This window comes from Lithobates pipiens, unplaced genomic scaffold (genome assembly GCF_037356315.1).
Source record: "Lithobates pipiens isolate NorthernLeopardFrog02 unplaced genomic scaffold, aLitPip1_a1.2 Scaffold_18, whole genome shotgun sequence".
Classification (NCBI taxonomy): Eukaryota; Metazoa; Chordata; class Amphibia; order Anura; family Ranidae; genus Lithobates; species Lithobates pipiens.
In genome coordinates, this window is record NW_027507758.1 from 232045314 (window position 1) to 232062871 (window position 17558).

The 17558-nt window shown below is 43.6% G+C and overlaps 1 long non-coding RNA gene across 1 annotated transcript; it reads right to left on the reverse strand.

Annotated features, from left to right (window-relative positions):
• Positions 1 to 3580: 3580 nt before the first annotated feature.
• On the reverse strand, positions 3581 to 12215 carry LOC143987707 (uncharacterized). Its single transcript, XR_013276692.1, has 2 exons — positions 12134 to 12215; positions 3581 to 5924 (listed from the first exon to the last, which is right to left on the reverse strand). It is a non-coding gene; the product is annotated as an uncharacterized LOC143987707 (long non-coding RNA).
• Between the last annotated feature and the right edge of the window lie 5343 nt (positions 12216 to 17558).

Consider the following 17558-nt stretch of genomic DNA (forward strand, 5'->3'; position numbering starts at 1 on the left):
CAGATGGGGTTTTCAATCTTTTTCTCAGGGCTCTCTGCATTCTGTTGGTGTTTCAGCTATCCAGCTTGACTCTTGTGATACATCACCTTCTAACCAACCTGACCTCAGGGATCCACTGACCTCTGCTCAGTCTGGTGGTCCTGTGCTGGGTGTCCAGCTCATCTTTAAGGGTCTGGGGGACCCTGCTCAGACTCCTGATGGTCTTATCATTCCCCTACCCATTCCTAAAAAGCCTTTAGTCCTCAATAAGTCCTCTCATCCTCTTCCTACCCCGGTTCTGGTCTCTGAGGCTAATCTAAAATACGAGGTTAGTCAAGTTTTATATTCCCGACTCCGTAAAGGCATTCTTCAGTACCTCGTACATTGAAAAGGGTTTGGCCCTGAGGAGAGGTCTTGGATCACTGCATCTGAGGTCTTTGCTCCTCGTCTGTTGAGGAGGTTCTATCTGGAGTTTCCCTTTAAGTCTGGACCCAGGCGGGGGAGGGGGAGGCCTCGTAAGAGGGGGGGTACTGTCATGGTTATGCAGTAATCTTCCTCTGCTTACCTCTCCTCATGTGTTCAGACTAAGAGGCCAGCCACTTCCACCTGGTGGTTTTTATAACCTCTCCTCTAAGCATGGCTCCACCCCAGGCCCTATCAGGGAACCCTATGTTAACTTGTGCACTGCTAGCCAGGGTTGCTGATCAACCATTGTGTATTCATTGTGTGTTTGGCTTTGTGTTTCCTGCTTGCCGTGTGCTCTTTGTTTGTCTCTGTTATCGACCTTGGCGTGTTCGCAACGATTCCTGTCTGCCTGTGACCTTGACCTTTTGGCATGTCTCCGACCATCCCTGTCTGCCTGTGACCCTGAACCTTTGGCGTGTACTCTGCTGTTCCTGTCTGCTAGTTGCCCCGACCCCTGCCTTATCCCCTTACTATTCTTGTTGTTCCAGCCTGCTGCTTCCTTCTCCTGTAGTCTACTGTGAGTGTGAGCTGTGAGACCCTGGGGGCCACGACCTGTAGCCAGACTGCAGCGAAGTTCATCCTCACCACTGGAGGCTCTGGCGAACACCCGCTGGCTCTTAGACTCCGCACTCTGGGGAATCTATGCTCTAGCTCCTACCGGGATCTGTGTTAGTGATCCAGTAGACCTGTGTCCTGAATCTCCCTGGGTACAATCTGCAGCAGTCAGTCCAAAGGTCCACTACCTAGCGGTGCACTTCCGACTCCTACGGAGTGCATCTGTCACCTGGTCTCAAGTGACCTGACAGAAGGCTTACAGTGTTGTGGCAACACCAACACCTTAGGCCCAAATTTCTGCAGAGCACATAGGGCAGGCCCCTACTTTCAAACTTCCAACTTACAAACGTCTCCTACTTGCAAACGGAAGGAGACAACAGGAAGTGAAATCTACCCCTAGGAAGGGAAATTCTCTCCTGTTAGAGTTGATATGGGAAAAACGTGTCTCCTCTCCACTGATGCTTTATCCCAATCCTTGTTTTACTAAAAACCCCACATTTTCACAAAACATTTGTCACTGGGACAGAAAGTGAGGTGAAATCAGACATTACATTAAAACTGCAAGTAGTTTTAAATGAGTTATTTTCCGTTAGAAATGTCATTTTGTGCAGGGACTGTTCTAAACACGGGAAACACGTGCCAGGTTCTGATGCAAACCGAACCGTGGGGTGTTCAGCTCATTCCTAATCCAGACTCTCCAGTCACCTGATAACCTATTCGCACCAGGTATTGGATTTCTTCCCTGCCTGGGGTGTGTACCACTGGACTTCTTTACCTACAAATAACCTAGGTACATTGCTAGCTAGTTGCTGCAGCTCCAGGATCTCACAATCCCACAGGGAAGGCAGATCCGTTCACACAGGCAGTCCTAAGTAAGTCTTGCTTTCTGCATACGACCCTTTGATTGCTTATCGTTTTAAGACAATGTTAGGCAGTATTATACAGGTCACTTACCTGTTAAACATTACCTTGCCTATATCAGGACAAATATTCTACATATGTACCTGTACGCATGTGCTAGTATGACACATATATAACTAGTACATCCACATTGTATGTCTCTGTCTCTGCACACTAGATACCCAGTAGGTAACTATACCATGTTTTGATACATTGTCTGCATTTTCCTTGATCCTCATGGGCTCCACTGCCTAGTTGGCAGGTGTGCTTTATGCCCTTCTTGCTCTACCCCAATGCATTCAATCAAAATTGACGGACTTGAAAGAGAACATGTTTTATATTTTCCCCCTATTGGGAAAACCGCTCGTCTGTATGCTGTTCTGACGTACCAAAATCAACGCATGCTTTGAAGCAAGTAAGAGATGGACGCTATTGGCTACTGGCTATTGAACTTCCTTTTTCTAGTCCTGTCATACTTGTTGTACATCACCGCATTCTTGACGGTCGGAATTTGGTGTGATCGTGTGTACACAAGACAGCTTCAGCGGAATTCCATCAGAAAAACCTTCAGGGTTTATTCCAATGGGAAAACCGGTTGTGTGTACAGGGCATAAGTATTGTCAGATTCCAAATGCCTGCCCCTTATATGCATCATGCTGTCCCCTAATTTTGTTTTTATATCCGTATACCTATATTGTACCACTGTATACATATATACTTTTTTCTGACTGGATTTTTTTGCTTTTGTGTTACCAGATAATGCCGCTTGCTCAAAATCAGCCCCTGAAGAAGGAATTAAACATTTAACCATATATTCCAAAACACATTGGGATTTCTGAACCCATGCAACCTGGTTGGCCTCCTACTATGAGACCAATCATGCGCCCCAGAACCTAGCTGTATTGTATGTATTATCATAGCATGACTATCTGTTTTGCTTTTATAATCATTTATTTTGTGTATTCATATGCTTTTTGTTATCAATAAACTTTGAAAAACGTTTTTATATACGTCCTCTACTCTCTTATCTGTGTTTCACCCTTTGCCCATAAAATCCCTGCGGCACCTCCTCTGTTCTTTTCTATGTATGTGAAGGAAGACATGCTCCCAGTCCTTCGATGAGAAAGTGGTGTCAAGGTCCCCATGCCATTGTTGACAAGCCTTGTTAGAAACGAGTTGGCAGTCCGCAAACATCATCATATAGATGTCTGAAATTAAGTGTCTTTGTGGTTCTTTTCGTGTGTATATGGCTTCAAAAAGCGTATCTTGACCGTAGGGAGATGAAAGTTAGGAGACTTAAAAAGTGCCTGATTTGTAGGTAGGACCAGAAAAGAAATTAGTTATTTAACATTTGGGAAGTAAGAGAAGCCTGAGCCCAGAAAGCTCCCTTATCAAAAAAGTGTTCCGCCCAGACGTTAGTGTGAGGCCAGCATATACATTTCTGATAGATTTCAAATCATGAATTCTATTTTAATTCATCAAGGGTTACTTTGATACCTATTTTATAAATGAATTAATTTTGTTATTCTCAATGCCTAATTCTCTACCATCCAAATGAATTATTTTTTGACAAATGGTAAATGTAAGGTGTTCGTCTTCTAGATTCCCCTGGATAGCCTAGGCTGGAGTGGCTCAATGGAGGTCCCATACGCCGGCGGATAATCAATACACATACACTCCATTTGTACGTGGTGAAGATTACAGGGTTTAATGGGAAGTGAACCGTCTTTTATGTGGTAATTTACAAAGCCCTGCCCTGTGAGGGGGCCAATAGGGTAAGTTTCACATACATCAACAATTTAACTCATGACATTAGTTCTTTCCTGAAATGTAAGTTAAAGGTTATCTCCTGACAGTTATTTTCAACATCTTCTGACTGACCATATTCTTGCGTAACCAGTCCTTATCTTAGCTTTGTGCCTCTCACCACAGACAGATGTTTCCTGATGTGTCAATATCTTGCATAGACCCTTCTGGAGAGACATGCAGATATCTATCATCTAGTCACGTAGGCCAGTATGCTGGTGTCTCAATTCTGAAGCTATTGAGAAATGCAAACCCAAGAATATTGGTACTAGATTTTTGACTTAATATATCTTTGGTAATTTTAAAAGGTATTCCCTTATAATCCTCCCTTTGATCATTCTGTGATTTACATAATGATCATTCCTTTTCTAATTTAATAGCACAGGCTTCATACTCCGAACCCTTGTGCTCTTGGTTTTTATACCATACCGTTGGATCCTTAACAATGGAAGTGAGTTTCAGATCCTTCGGAGCGGCCGTGTTTCCCTTTTTACATAAACATTTGATTATCTTATAACAGGCATATAAAAATAGAATGAAGAGAATCACAGTGGCAATTGTCATGGCAGTATTTCGGAGCCAAGATATTAATCCCCCAAAACTAAAACTGCTCGAGAAGGGATCCCAGTTTTTTCCTATGTTCCTTGCCTCTTTCTGTAGTTTATTTACCTCTTCCCTGTGTTGGGCAATAACGTCATAGTAGTCTGGGACTTCGATGCTGGTATTATGAATCCAGGTACAGCACTCATAATCCTCAGTAGTCTCACAGAGGCCAGTAAGGGCTGCACTCATACTTTCTATGGCCAACTCATGTAGTTCTAGTTGCTTCCTAATTGCCCTAGTTTCTAGATTTAGTTTGGTTATATCATCAGAATTTTTCTCCAGAATCTCATCAATTATGCCAGTGTAATTATTTAATCTTTTCATTAGGTCAATTCCCCACCCTGTCCAGGAAGGGAACCATGCCCAGGCCATATCTTTTTCTAAAAACAATTCTCGTTTATTACGGTGTCTAAGGGGATATCTAGGATGCATGCTAGCTTCAAGGAGGTGACTTCCCTTGTTATCCCCTAATACCCCCATGATAGGAACCAGGGCTGCAAGGTAACACCACCCCTGGGGTTTGGTTGGGATCCAGGGGTGACAGAGTTTGCCGCAGCATATATATGTGGTATTTCCTAGAGCTAGGGGCCGTTTATGGAACACGTTCCTAAGAGTATCAGAAAGGCCAGAGAGCACCAGAATTGACATTAATTGGTGTATCGTAGTCTTGGTACTGGAGCTAAGAAAGTCTAAAAAGGTGGCATTTAGGGTGGGATCTGAAGTATGGAAGAAAGAAGGACTGTTAAGCGATGTCATCGAAATGTTAAGTTTTGCTTGTTTGCAAACCTCGGCTCCATCTGTGGTGTTTCCCAGTTGGAAACACCAGTCTGGGAAGTGGCTTCTACCTATAATTTGGAAAGTGAGGGTTTTATTTGGAAGGGTCCTAGTAACATTCGTTAGGACAATAGGGGGTGTTCCATTAAGGAGGGGGGTAAAATTCAAGGGGACTGCCATGAGAGGGATTCTAGCTGTACTGGGATGTAGCTTGCTGCAGATCCAGCATTTCTCAAAACCGGATTTTTGAGCATAGCTATATTTGAATTTTAGTAGTAACATCTTGTCAGTCAGTCCCTTAGGTGACTCATTAACGGGTACAATACTTCTACTATGTCTTTGGCCGGGGGTATTATTCATCTTAGGTGGTCCACATATCCCTTTTAATAGACCTAAGTCTTTTGGATGATATATACAGTTGGCTATAAACCATGTGGGCAGGAATACAAGTAGTACCAGACTACCCCAGAGGCATACAGCCTTCCCTGACACTGAAGGTAAAAACATTTCTACAAGTTCTTATGCTTGTCCTTCTTCTTCGCTATCATGTAGGGTTTCAAGGGTTAATTGTCCAATGCCTTCCTGAATCTCTTGCAGTTCCGGTAGCTGTTCGGGTGGGTCGGGTTCTCCTTCAATAGGTGGGGGGTCGGGGGTTGTGGGAAGCGGTGGGCACTTTTTCAGCCTGCTGGCGTGGATCCAGGTGTTTCCTTGGTCAGTCAGGACCGCAGTTCTGGACACCTTTTCAACCTTCCAAGGTCCAGAGTAGATTGGTCCGATCCTCTTTTTGTGGGCCAGTTGCTTGACTAGCACTTGATCTCCTGGGATGAAGGGGTGTGTTGGCTCTGTGGAGAGAGGAGAGAAGGTGACAGAAGCTTGTTCGTTTATTTCATGAAGCATACTTACCAGGTTTTTCACGTACATTTCCTGTTGGGAATAAATGTCAATATCAGTGTCTTGGTCTAATGGGGGTAGTTCTATGTTTGCGGGGACTCCCATCAAAATTTCAAAAGGTGAAAGTTTCGTTCTGGCGTGGGGTGCCGTCCTAATCTGGAATAGCACAGAAGGGAGGTGATCAAGCCATCCCTTCATTGTGCCCCCTGTGGCCTTTTTCAATTTATCCTTTATATTTCTATTCATTCTTTCCACTACCCCTGCGCTTTGAGGGTGATAGGGGATGTGTAGTTTCCATTGCAGCCCTAACAATTTAGCCACAGCCTGGGTAACGGAGGAGCTGAATGCAGGTCCCCTATCTGACCAAATAGATGTTGGTATGCCAAACCTACAAATCCAGTTATTCAGCAAGCATTTTGCTGCTATATTGGCTGTCTCACCTGCACAGGGAGTGGCTTCAACCCAGCCTGAAAATTTATCTACGACAACGCACAGGTATCTTAGGTTCCCCTTTTGTTTTGGCATGTGTGTGAAGTCTACTTGTAAATCTGTAAGGGGACCTATTGGTGGGGGTAGATGACCATGTAGGCCATGCCGTTTGCCCTGCACATTGTTTTGAGCACAGGTAAGGCAACTTGTGGTCAGGAGTTTGACTTGTTTGTTCAAGGCGTTTGTGCAGAAAGAATTGGTGTACATAGTGGCTAAAGGGACGGCACCTATGTGTCCTGGACCATGAAGGTAGGAGAGAATTAGAATACTGCTTGCCTCAGGTATTCCCAATATCTTCCCCTCTTTTGACCACAGACCCTCTGGGTCTTTGGTCAAGCCAGCCTTCACCCAATACAAGACATCTTCCTCAGTGGCTAATGATTGCATTTGTGCCACTACAGATTTAAAGTTAGGACAGGTGAAATGATCCTTAAAGTACATGGACGTGGGGGTGGGCTCCTGGGTGGAGGACTGGGCTGCCTTTTTCGCTTCTCGGTCAGCTAAAGCATTTCCCTTGGAAAGTTTGCTATTATCTGAAGAATGTGCTTTTACTTTAATTATTGCCACCTCTTTTGGGAGCAAAATAGCCAGAAGAAGTGCCTGAATCTGGGTAGCATTGGAAATAGGTTTATTATCTGTTGTTTTAAAACCTCTTTTAGCCCATATTACTCCGAAGTCATGCACCACCCCAAATGCATATCTACTGTCTGTGTAAATGTTCACCTTCTTATCTGTAAATAAAATGCAGGCCCTGGTGAGGGCTTCCAGTTCAGCCACCTGAGCCGAAGAGGGGGGCAGTGGTTTGGCCTCTAATACCTTGTTTGGCAACTGGACTATTGCATATCCTGTTTGGAAGGTGGAATCAGAGGGACGGGAGCAACTACCGTCCACAAAAACATTGTCTGCATTGGTAATCGGTACGTCGGTGAGGTCTGGTCTTGGTGATGTGATAGACTCCACTCGTGTTATACAGTCATGAAACTGGTCTGGGTCTTGTGATAGGCGTAACATGGAGTGCAAAAGACGGACGGCAGGGTTATTGGCGGGAACATATTTGAGAGACAGATTGTCTGTGTTCATGAGGGAAATCTCATATCCACTGAGTCTTTGTGAGGTCATGTGTTGGGTGTTCATGTTCTGTATGAGGTGGGTGACAGAATGTGTGGTGTAAAGCGTCATCGGGTGTCCCAAGACCATCTTGTTGGCATCTTGTACGGCCATAGCACAAGCGGCTAAATTCTGAAGGCATGATGGCATGCCTTGAACCTGAAGGGGGAGTTTTTTAGATAGGTAGGAGACAGGGCGGTAGCCTGTTCCATGCTGTTGTGTCAAAACCGCGGCAAAAGAGGTCCCCGAGACTACACAGTATAGTTGAAAAGCTTTACCATAGTCCACCAACCCCAGGGCGGGTGCACATGACAAACTGTTCAATAGGGCCTGGAAGGCCTTAAGCCGTTCCTCTGTCCAATCAACCTGCCTAGGTGCTGTTGAGGCGGTGGCCTCTCTTAGTATGCCATCATAATGAGAACAGTCAGGGATCCACTGGCGGCAATACACCACAGCGCCCAAGAATGAGAGCAGGGCTGCCTTGTCTTTTGGGGGGCTCAGAGCTTGTAGGGCTGCGGCGCGTTTGGGGGAGACCATCCTTGTCCCCCCTTTCAGTATGCACCCCAAGTATTCCACTTGTGGCATACACCACTGTATCTTCTTTCTGGATGCTAAATGCCCGATGTGGGCTAGATGGTTCAAAAGAGATGTGGAATCGACCGCACAATCTTCAGCAGTGCGACTGCACAAGAGCAAGTCGTCCACATACTGTATTAGCACCGACCCTCGCTCAGGCGTCCAAGACTTGACAGTCTCATTGAGTACCATAGAGAAGGCAGCAGGACTATCAACATACCCCTGAGGCAGGCGTGTCCAGGTTAACTGACCCGTCAACTGGCCCTCCGTCCAGGAGAAGGCAAACATAGGCTGGGCCTCTTCCGCAATGGGAATGCTAAAGAAGGCATTTGCTAAATCAATCACTGTGTAGCATAGAGAATGTGCCGGTATACATGAGAAGATAAAAGTGATGTCTGAGACTAGGGGTGGAAGTGGAATCACTTGTTTGTTAACTGCCCTTAGGTCTTGTACAAGTCTCCACTCCCCACTGGCCTTTTTTACGGGGTAAATGGGCGTGTTCCAGGGACTGATGATTGGTTTCAGGATACCTTTTGATATGTAATCATTAATTTGAGGGGAGATGCCTTTGACTTTCTCTGGGGGTAGGGGATACTGTTTTTGATATTGTATCCCCGCATCTGATCGCATTTGGGGTGCATATGGTGTGCAATTAATAAAGCCCACACTACCTTTGTTTTCTGCCCAAATTGTGTGATGGTCAAGGGAGGAAGGTATCATTAGAAAGAAACTCCTGTGTGCATGTCTTTTTGGGCTGTGTAAGTCACAAAGAGGGGAACTTGCAGTGAGGGAGCCGTCTTTGTCAAACTTAATGGTAATGTTCAACTGGGATAGTAAATCTCTGCCCATTAGGGACACTGGACAGGAAGTCAGGACAGCGAAACTCTGCATACATAGCTCTAGTCCATCCGGGGTAGAGACTGGTAAAGGCGGGGTGACGGAATGAGTGACCGATGTCCCATTTATTCCAATAGAGTGTCCCTCAGTACACAGTGGTGTGTCATACCTCTCATCATTTAATGAGCTAAAAGTGGCACCTGAATCAAGCAGGAAACACACTATGTGGTTGTCTACGCGTAATATGGGAAGGGACATACTCTAGGCATCCCTATTGGGGGTGTGTTTGTCGGGTAGACGGCCACTGCATGGGGATTCGAGGGGGAGGTCTGTTAGAGGTTGGGGTGTAGGGTGGCTGTGCAAGCGCATGGTTTTGAGATGGTGTTTGGGGAGGTGGCGGGTATTGGGGGTACCTTGTAATGTGAGGGGGGGGGCGATTAGCAGCGTTGTACCCCCTTCCCCTGCCCCTTGGATAGCTCACCCTCTGTCTATATGGGCACTGTGATTTCCAATGTCCCTGTTCCCCACAATTGAAACATCCTTGGTCAGGTGGGTAGGGCTGCATGGTCATGAGGTGCGGTGGTGAGGATGAGGTTTCAGGTGTGACTAGGGTTTGTGTTTGTGTCAAGGAGGGGAAAATTCCCCCTTTTTGTTCAAAGACCCCTGAAGTCTCTCTGGACCTAGCGTCCTTCATGAATTCATCTGGTGCTTGCTCCGCCCATTTGGGGTTTGTGAATTTGAGCAATTGCGTCACTTTGGGATCGCCTCCCGACATAATGGTAGTAGTAAATAATTGTGGTGTGGCCCCATCTACAGCTTTCCATAGGGAGTATACTCTGTTACAGTAATCATAGAATTTCTCTTTAGGTTCCTGCTTGGCTAGGATCAGTTCTTGGAGTGCAGATGATCCTTTGTATAATTTGGACCAATGACCTCCCATGCCTTTCCAAAAGGATATCCAATCCTTATCGGTCTGGATATGGGTTGTCCATAGGTCGTCTACAGGGGCTACTTCTGGGCTGTCTGGGTCTACAATGCTAAGAATACCTTTTATGTCATCCTTGTCAAGCCCTGTGCCTGCACTATATTTTGCCAGAAAGGTACCTGCATCTCGTGGATACTTCTTGGGATTGGGACATAGTTCTTTTATTTTGGAGAGTGTACCCAAAGGTAATGGTATATGCACTTCGGTGTCCCCTATGGTCATCAAAGGTGCTTTGAATGAAGCCCCTACTGCTTCTTTCTCAGTTTCCTCTTCTATGGATAATGTCCCTTTTTTACTAATTGGACCTGACTCCTCAATTTTGGGAATAGGTGTCTCTTTTGTATGGCTTCTTGTAGTGGTGGGGGGCAGCGATATAATCCTATCCTGCGCTTCTTTTAACATTTCCTCCTTCTTCCCTAATTGCCTTTTTATCTTTTCTAGTTCCTTTTTTAAGTCCTCCATCCTTTGTTCCTCTCTCTCTCTTCCCTCCTGGAATTCCTTCTCCCTTTCTTCCAAGTCTTTCTGATACATTTCTAACACTATTTTCCTATCCACTTCTGCCTTTTCTGCCTCATCGAGGGCTATTTCTTTTTGTTTTAGGTCTTCCATAAGTGTTTCTAACTCAGTTCTCCTTTTCCCTATTCTCTCTTCTTCCTCCGTTTTCTTCTCTTCAAACTCTTTTATTTTTGCCTCTAATTCCTGCTTTTCGGGACTACCCACCTCTTCTTGTCCTGTAACTTCTTCCTGTCTCCCCTCTTCCTCTCTGCCCCTACTTACTTGTTCCCATTGGGCCACTTGTTGTGGTGTTGCTGTGGTGTGTGCTATGGCGGCTAGGACTACAGGATCCAGTGAAGGATATAGTTGAAGGTATGAACCTGGCGTCCCATCCTCGTTTTTTACCATAACATAAGGTGGGGGTGGACATTGAGGCGGGGGAGGGGGAGGTGAAGGGGGTGCAGGGGCTTCAGCCATAGCACTGGGTCCTATATTTGGAGTAAGCTTTGTAGTTTTATTAATATGCTTCTTTTTATATTTGTGTAGACATTTATCCCATGCATGGTAACAATCTTTCATATATTGAATATTTTCCCACTTCCCTGGAGGGTACGAATTTTTGTGGATTTGGCATATTTTACTTACTTCCTGCCAGTCTTCCTCAGTACAAGGACCATATGGCCCTGGGTCATGTATCCCCAATTGCTGACACCTTTCTCGGACTTGTGTCCAAAATGGTTCTACCTGGGGGCCAGGGATCATATTACTGACAAATTCATAGGGTGATGGGGTGGCCATGGCTTGGGTTGCTGCAGAATTCCCCATCTAGTAGTCTGGGCAGTGTGTGTCTAGTGGTAGGACACAGGTGATAACACCCGGTTTGTTCAACAATCCGGTCTCTGGTCTGGGAGTAGGATCCCTGATCTTTTTTGGGGCAGATGGACTTATATAAAACTATGAAGATTCACCCTTAATATACGATGAAGGGTAAATCTTTCCTGGTGGCGGGATATACCCCTCTTATACCAAGTCTGCAAGAGAAGCCTGTAGGTCTAATGGTCAAAAGAATCTACCTTTCATAAATGCTAAGAAAAAAAATAAAATAAACCTAGCGTGCAGTGTGAACAGGCGGGTGCTACCTCACTACAATCTGGTTCTTAATACTCTGTATTCATTTAACAACATTTGGGTTTATTCAAACAGATATCCACTCTATATAATTATATCTTATACAACGTTAATACTCTATATACTTACGCTTGCACCTAAAGAGAAACAGACATATTTTTATGGTTTAAGATTTCAGCTTTAAAACGTTATATGTACATTTGTCAAGTAATCACATCATGATGCATTTCATTATTTATAGTGCACTTTAAAAGTTCTCAAGTGGGCGTCCATTTAGCCAATCCTTATGTCACGGGCGTATATGATACCTCCCGTGTTTAGAATATAATCATAAATATCTCTCTTAGTTTATAGTCGGACCAACCTAGTCAGACTCCTCAATACCTGCGAACCCTTTTCACCCCCCAAGGGACCAGCCTAGTCCATTGCGAAGGCACAGTTTATATATATATATACAATTTAATTTCTTATAATGGTTGTTTGGACAGGTCAAGCATAAACGCCAATTACCATAAAAAGAGGCAAAAGGTGTAAATGACTTACCTGTGCAAACCCCACTTCCTGGTACCAAAACTGTAAGGTGTTCGTCTTCTAGATTCCCCTGGATAGCCTAGGCTGGAGTGGCTCAATGGAGGTCCCATACGCCGGCGGATAATCAATACACATACACTCCATTTGTACGTGGTGAAGATTACAGGGTTTAATGGGAAGTGAACCGTCTTTTATGTGGTAATTTACAAAGCCCTGCCCTGTGAGGGGGCCAATAGGGTAAGTTTCACATACATCAACAATTTAACTCATGACATTAGTTCTTTCCTGAAATGTAAGTTAAAGGTTATCTCCTGACAGTTATTTTCAACATCTTCTGACTGACCATATTCTTGCGTAACCAGTCCTTATCTTAGCTTTGTGCCTCTCACCACAGACAGATGTTTCCTGATGTGTCAATATCTTGCATAGACCCTTCTGGAGAGACATGCAGATATCTATCATCTAGTCACGTAGGCCAGTATGCTGGTGTCTCAATTCTGAAGCTATTGAGAAATGCAAACCCAAGAATATTGGTACTAGATTTTTGACTTAATATATCTTTGGTAATTTTAAAAGGTATTCCCTTATAGTAAATATGTAAATCCTGTATTGAGACCATAGGGTGCTTTGGGGTTTAATCTAAAAATCCATTTAACTTCAGTTTGTAATAGTCTTTCGTTAAGGTCACTCTTCTTTCAACCTAATTTTTTTTTTATCCTAAGGCTGAAATTACACTGTTTTCATTCTGTAAAAGCGTAAGTGTGAATGGGCTCTAGTGTTTTTCTTTTGTCTTTCACGCTAACCCACAGTGCATACATGTGAACCACCCACATAGGAAAGATTGGGCTTTCTACTTGACAAGCACTTTCAAGCAGCATAATACAAGACTTTTGCTGCATCAAAATAGTCAAGTGTGAATGGGCCCTTATTTATCTTACCTTTGTATAATTTGGTGCATGGCATTTCACAGCATATATTACTCCTGTAAAGCTGCAGTTATAAATAGATCTAATTTCTATCACCTCTCCATTTTTGGATTAGTGAATTCTTTCACCATTGGAATGTATGAGCCAGCTTTGGAATAAGCATACCAAAATGATCCTTTTAGTATTGTTATATACTGTCAATAGCTTGCAGAAAAATAAAATCATTTTGCAAGACAATATCACCAAAATAAAGCATAGTTTGTCTGAAAGAAATTCATTTATGTATTACGTTGTTATCTTAAAGTGGTTGTAAAGGCTGAATGTTTTTACCTTTATGCATTCTATGCATGAAGGTAAAAAATCTTCAGTGTGCGGATTCCCCCTCAACCCCCCTCCCCCATGCTCACCTGAGCCTGATACTGTTCCAGCGATATGCATGAGAGCAGAAGCTCTCCCGGGTCTCTGCCTCTACATTGGCTCAGACACAGCAGAGGGAGCCATTGGCAATCACAGCCAGTGAGGAGGGAGCGGGAGGCGGGGCCAGGCTGCGTCTCATAGACAAAGAGGCGGTTCTGGAGTGAGTATGCACAAGTGCCCCCACAGCAAGCTGCTTACTCATCAAGGGGGAGGGGCCAGGGGTGCTGGTGGGGAACCCAAAAAGAGGAGGATCTGGGCTGCTCTGTGCAAAACCATTGCACAGACCAGGTAAAAATGACATGTTTGTTATAAAAAAAGCTGAATCTTTTACAAACCCTTTAAGTAATGACAAAGTTATTGCTGAATAAATTGGCCGAAAGCGAAAATGTAAAAATTGTCCTGATGAGATTTTTGGGTGGAACTTGTTTGAGATTTCTACCTTGCAGCAAAATGGGCCATTACATTTAAGATGCTAAAAATCTTATCTGATTGTCTTATCACTCATATTTTTTATTCTTCTACAAGTGATCTTTTCAGCATGGAAGAGCCCTGGGGCCATCAAAAAAAAAATCCAGAATTATGTTTTTGAAAAAAATTCTGAATTCTGAGTTTGAAAGTCAAAATTCCAAGTTTGAAAGTCAGAATTCTGAGATTCAAAGTCAGAATTGTAAGTTTAAAAAAAAAAATGAAATCTCAGAATTCTGCAAACATTTTTTTTTAAACTTACCATTCTGACTTTGAATCTCCGAATTCTGACTTTTAATCTCAGAATTCTGACTTTCAAACTCAGAATTCTGATTTTTTTTTTCTTTCAAAAACATAATTCTGTATTTTTTGGTTTTGTTTTGTTCTTCATCCTGTTATAATAAAAATAAGCACTTTGTATTGCACAGCCATGACTAAAATGTAAACCTAAAATGAAGACAAAATAAAACAAATTTTAGTGTGCATCAGAATATTCAGCAACTCAGATGGATCCTGCCTTATTTCCAGGCTGGAGTGCATCTAGCATCATCTAGCTTTTTCCTCCTCAGCCTGACTGGCCCTGGCCTATCATTCATGAGGTTACAGTTCTTTCAAGCATGGACTCCCACCCATTGCATAACTACTCCCAAAATCAGCCCACTGCTTGTATCAGGGATTGAGAAGAGTACGAATGCTGGGGTTTGTGATGTTTCACCCAGATTGCATTGAAAAGCACAGAAACACAGTAAAATCAATAAGATGAGGTATATAATGAAAATGGAAAGGTTGTATTTATTTTTTTAATTTCATTAGCATGTAAATGGATGGGTGTGGGAGGAACCAAGGAAGGTACACATAAGTACATTAAACGTCATCCTTAAAGTGGAAGTTCACTCTCTCAATCAACATTGATTAGTTTTAATGCTTATGCTGCTAGCATTAGTAACTAGAGAGGAAAGTATATTATATTTCACTGACTCCACTCTTCCCTGCAACACACGGTCAGACATTCCGACAACAAAATCCATTTTCGGGTTTTTTCCGACGGAGGTTGGCTCAAACTTGTCTTGTATACACACGGTCACACAAAGTTGTCGGAATTTCCGATTGTCAACAACGCGTTGACGTACAACTTGTACGACGGGACTATAAAAGGGAAGTTCGGCACTACGTGCGACACCCTTTGGGCTCCTTCTGCTGATCTCGTGTTTATCGCGTGTTAGTAGAAGTTTGGTTAGAGATGATTCACGCTTTTCAGACATGTGTTTCAGATCGTTGCTGCTCTTCAGTTGTGCTTGTGGGTTCGTATCTGCTTTTCAGTGCGTGTAGTCAGTTCGCATTTGCTTATCAGTGCGTGATATTTACAGTAGTACTGTATTTGATATTCAGTGCATTCTTGTCCGAGCGTTGCTTATTTTCAGCTCATTCTTTCAGGCCTTGCTGTTTTTCAGTGCTTTCCGTTAGTCCGTTCTGACCAGCCGACCGTTTTGAAGCCATGTTGCGTGTACTGACTCGTTGTAGAGTTGGTGCTGTGCAGGGGCTTGGTGTTGGGCTTTTAGCTTTGACACAAGTCCAGTCCTTGAACAGGGTGAGGAGGAGTTCATGGAGCAAGAATTGGTCGCTCTATGCCTTTGCTTCGTGAGATCGGGGAGAATAATCCTGACGGACCCCGTTTTTCACCATCAGTTGGGTTTGCTGACCCCTTATATCAGCAGGCAGGATACCTGCATGCGGAAAGCAATCACTCCAGAGCAGAGGCTAGTTGCCATGTTGCGGTACTTGGCGACAGGGAGAAGCCTGCAGGACATGAGTTCTCCACAGGCATCTCCCCCCAGGTTCTGGGGATCATTATTCCAGAGACCTGTTCTGCCATTATTCAGAAGGACTATCTTAAGGTAAGTTTTTCTCCTTTAACATCACATTCTATGTATTTAATGTTTGCTAATGTATTGTATTTATTTCATCATTCCCTAATTACCATGATTGCAATATGCTGTAATATGTTGTTCCCCATTGTCCTCATGCATGCTGTAAGCTTTTAAAGTTCCATTGTTGTCCTTCATGCATATTTGCCACTAACCTCCCCAGCATGAGCTTCTGGGCCCACATAGCCTAATCACTTAGCAATGTATTTTGCCAGCTCCATAGTAGTGCTTTCCTCTAAACACCCCTAAAATGTGTACAAATGTTATGTGTGTCCTTAAATTTATGCAGAGTGCCAGAGGCTTTTTTTTTTTGGTGACCAAAACTCATTTGGAACCCCCCCAACTGCTAAGTCAGCAGATAGCAATCCTCTATCTGCTGACTTTGGCAACCTATAAACACTATACTTACCTCTTAGGTGGTCATATTTATGGATGAATTCACCAAAGCATGTAGTGCAAGGGCCTGCCTGAATACTTTCAAATGCTACTGTTTAAAGTTTGTTTCTCCTATTATTATCTTGATAGGTAATAGCAGAATGTAAAAATGTTCTTCCATTTGTTCAGTGTGTATTTTTATTTTTTATTATTATGACACTTCTTACCTGTCCAGTGGGCTGCCAATAGTCTAAGTAAGGAGGGGCTGGCCAAAGTTAACACACATTATTTATGCATTCAGCTCTCAATGAAGTAGAGAGGGTTACCTGTCCAAGAACATACAGTACCCCCACCCCCCACCCCCTCAATTTTTGCAATGGGCCATCAGATGGGGTGAAGACTCTGATAAGTGGACCTTATACTTTTGTCTTTAAATACTCATTTCAAAAAATGTTATACTCATGTTGCCCAAAAATGTTTGTGTCTAATCTGCTTGCAATCTTGATGTGCAAAATGATCATTTATTTTTTTCTTCTTTGTCTCCACAGTTTCCTTCAACGCCACAGGAATGGCAGACTGTGGCCTCCCACTTTGCCACCCGTTTGGACTTTCCCAATTGTGGAGTTCTACTGACATCTCAAGAGTGGCAGTTTGAGCTTGCCACCTCCAGAGGAGAATGTGGAAGGACCCCCCTTCTTCTTCGTTATGGATGAAACATTTGCGCTGTGGGACCATCTTATGCGGCCATTCCCGATGAGGACCCTTATCCTGGACCAGAGGGTTTTTAATTACCGGCTGGCCAGAGCCAGAAGAGTAGTAGAGAACATTTTTGGGATAATGTCCAGCTGGTTCCACCTATTTTTGACTCCAATATAAACTGAACCATATAGTGTTTTTGTGCTGCATTTTGCCCAATTATCTAAAAAAGAACTCAACAAACTACGTAGCCTCAGTTGGGCCTGAGGCAGACTTTCCTGAACTATCCAATCTGGCGGCACTTGAAGCGGCACTTGAAGCTGGCCGCCCTGGCTTGCCCGGCGAGGTCTGAAACAGATATACAGAGTACTTTGCGGGTAGGGGGGCCATTGATATGCCAGACAATGTCTGAGAGGCATTTTTTAAATAAATGTATCTTTAAAACGGCAATAATATTTGTTTTCATATTGTGTTTTTTGTCAGAGTTCAAAGCTGAAAACATTATTTTATACACTTTCTAAAGCTGGAATACTTACCTGTTTTGTGCAAGTTTAACAGATGGAGACACCTGGCGCTGATCGTGCTCCCTCAGTTTCAGGTCTGACCGGCGTTTCCTCAGTTGATCCTTGGATC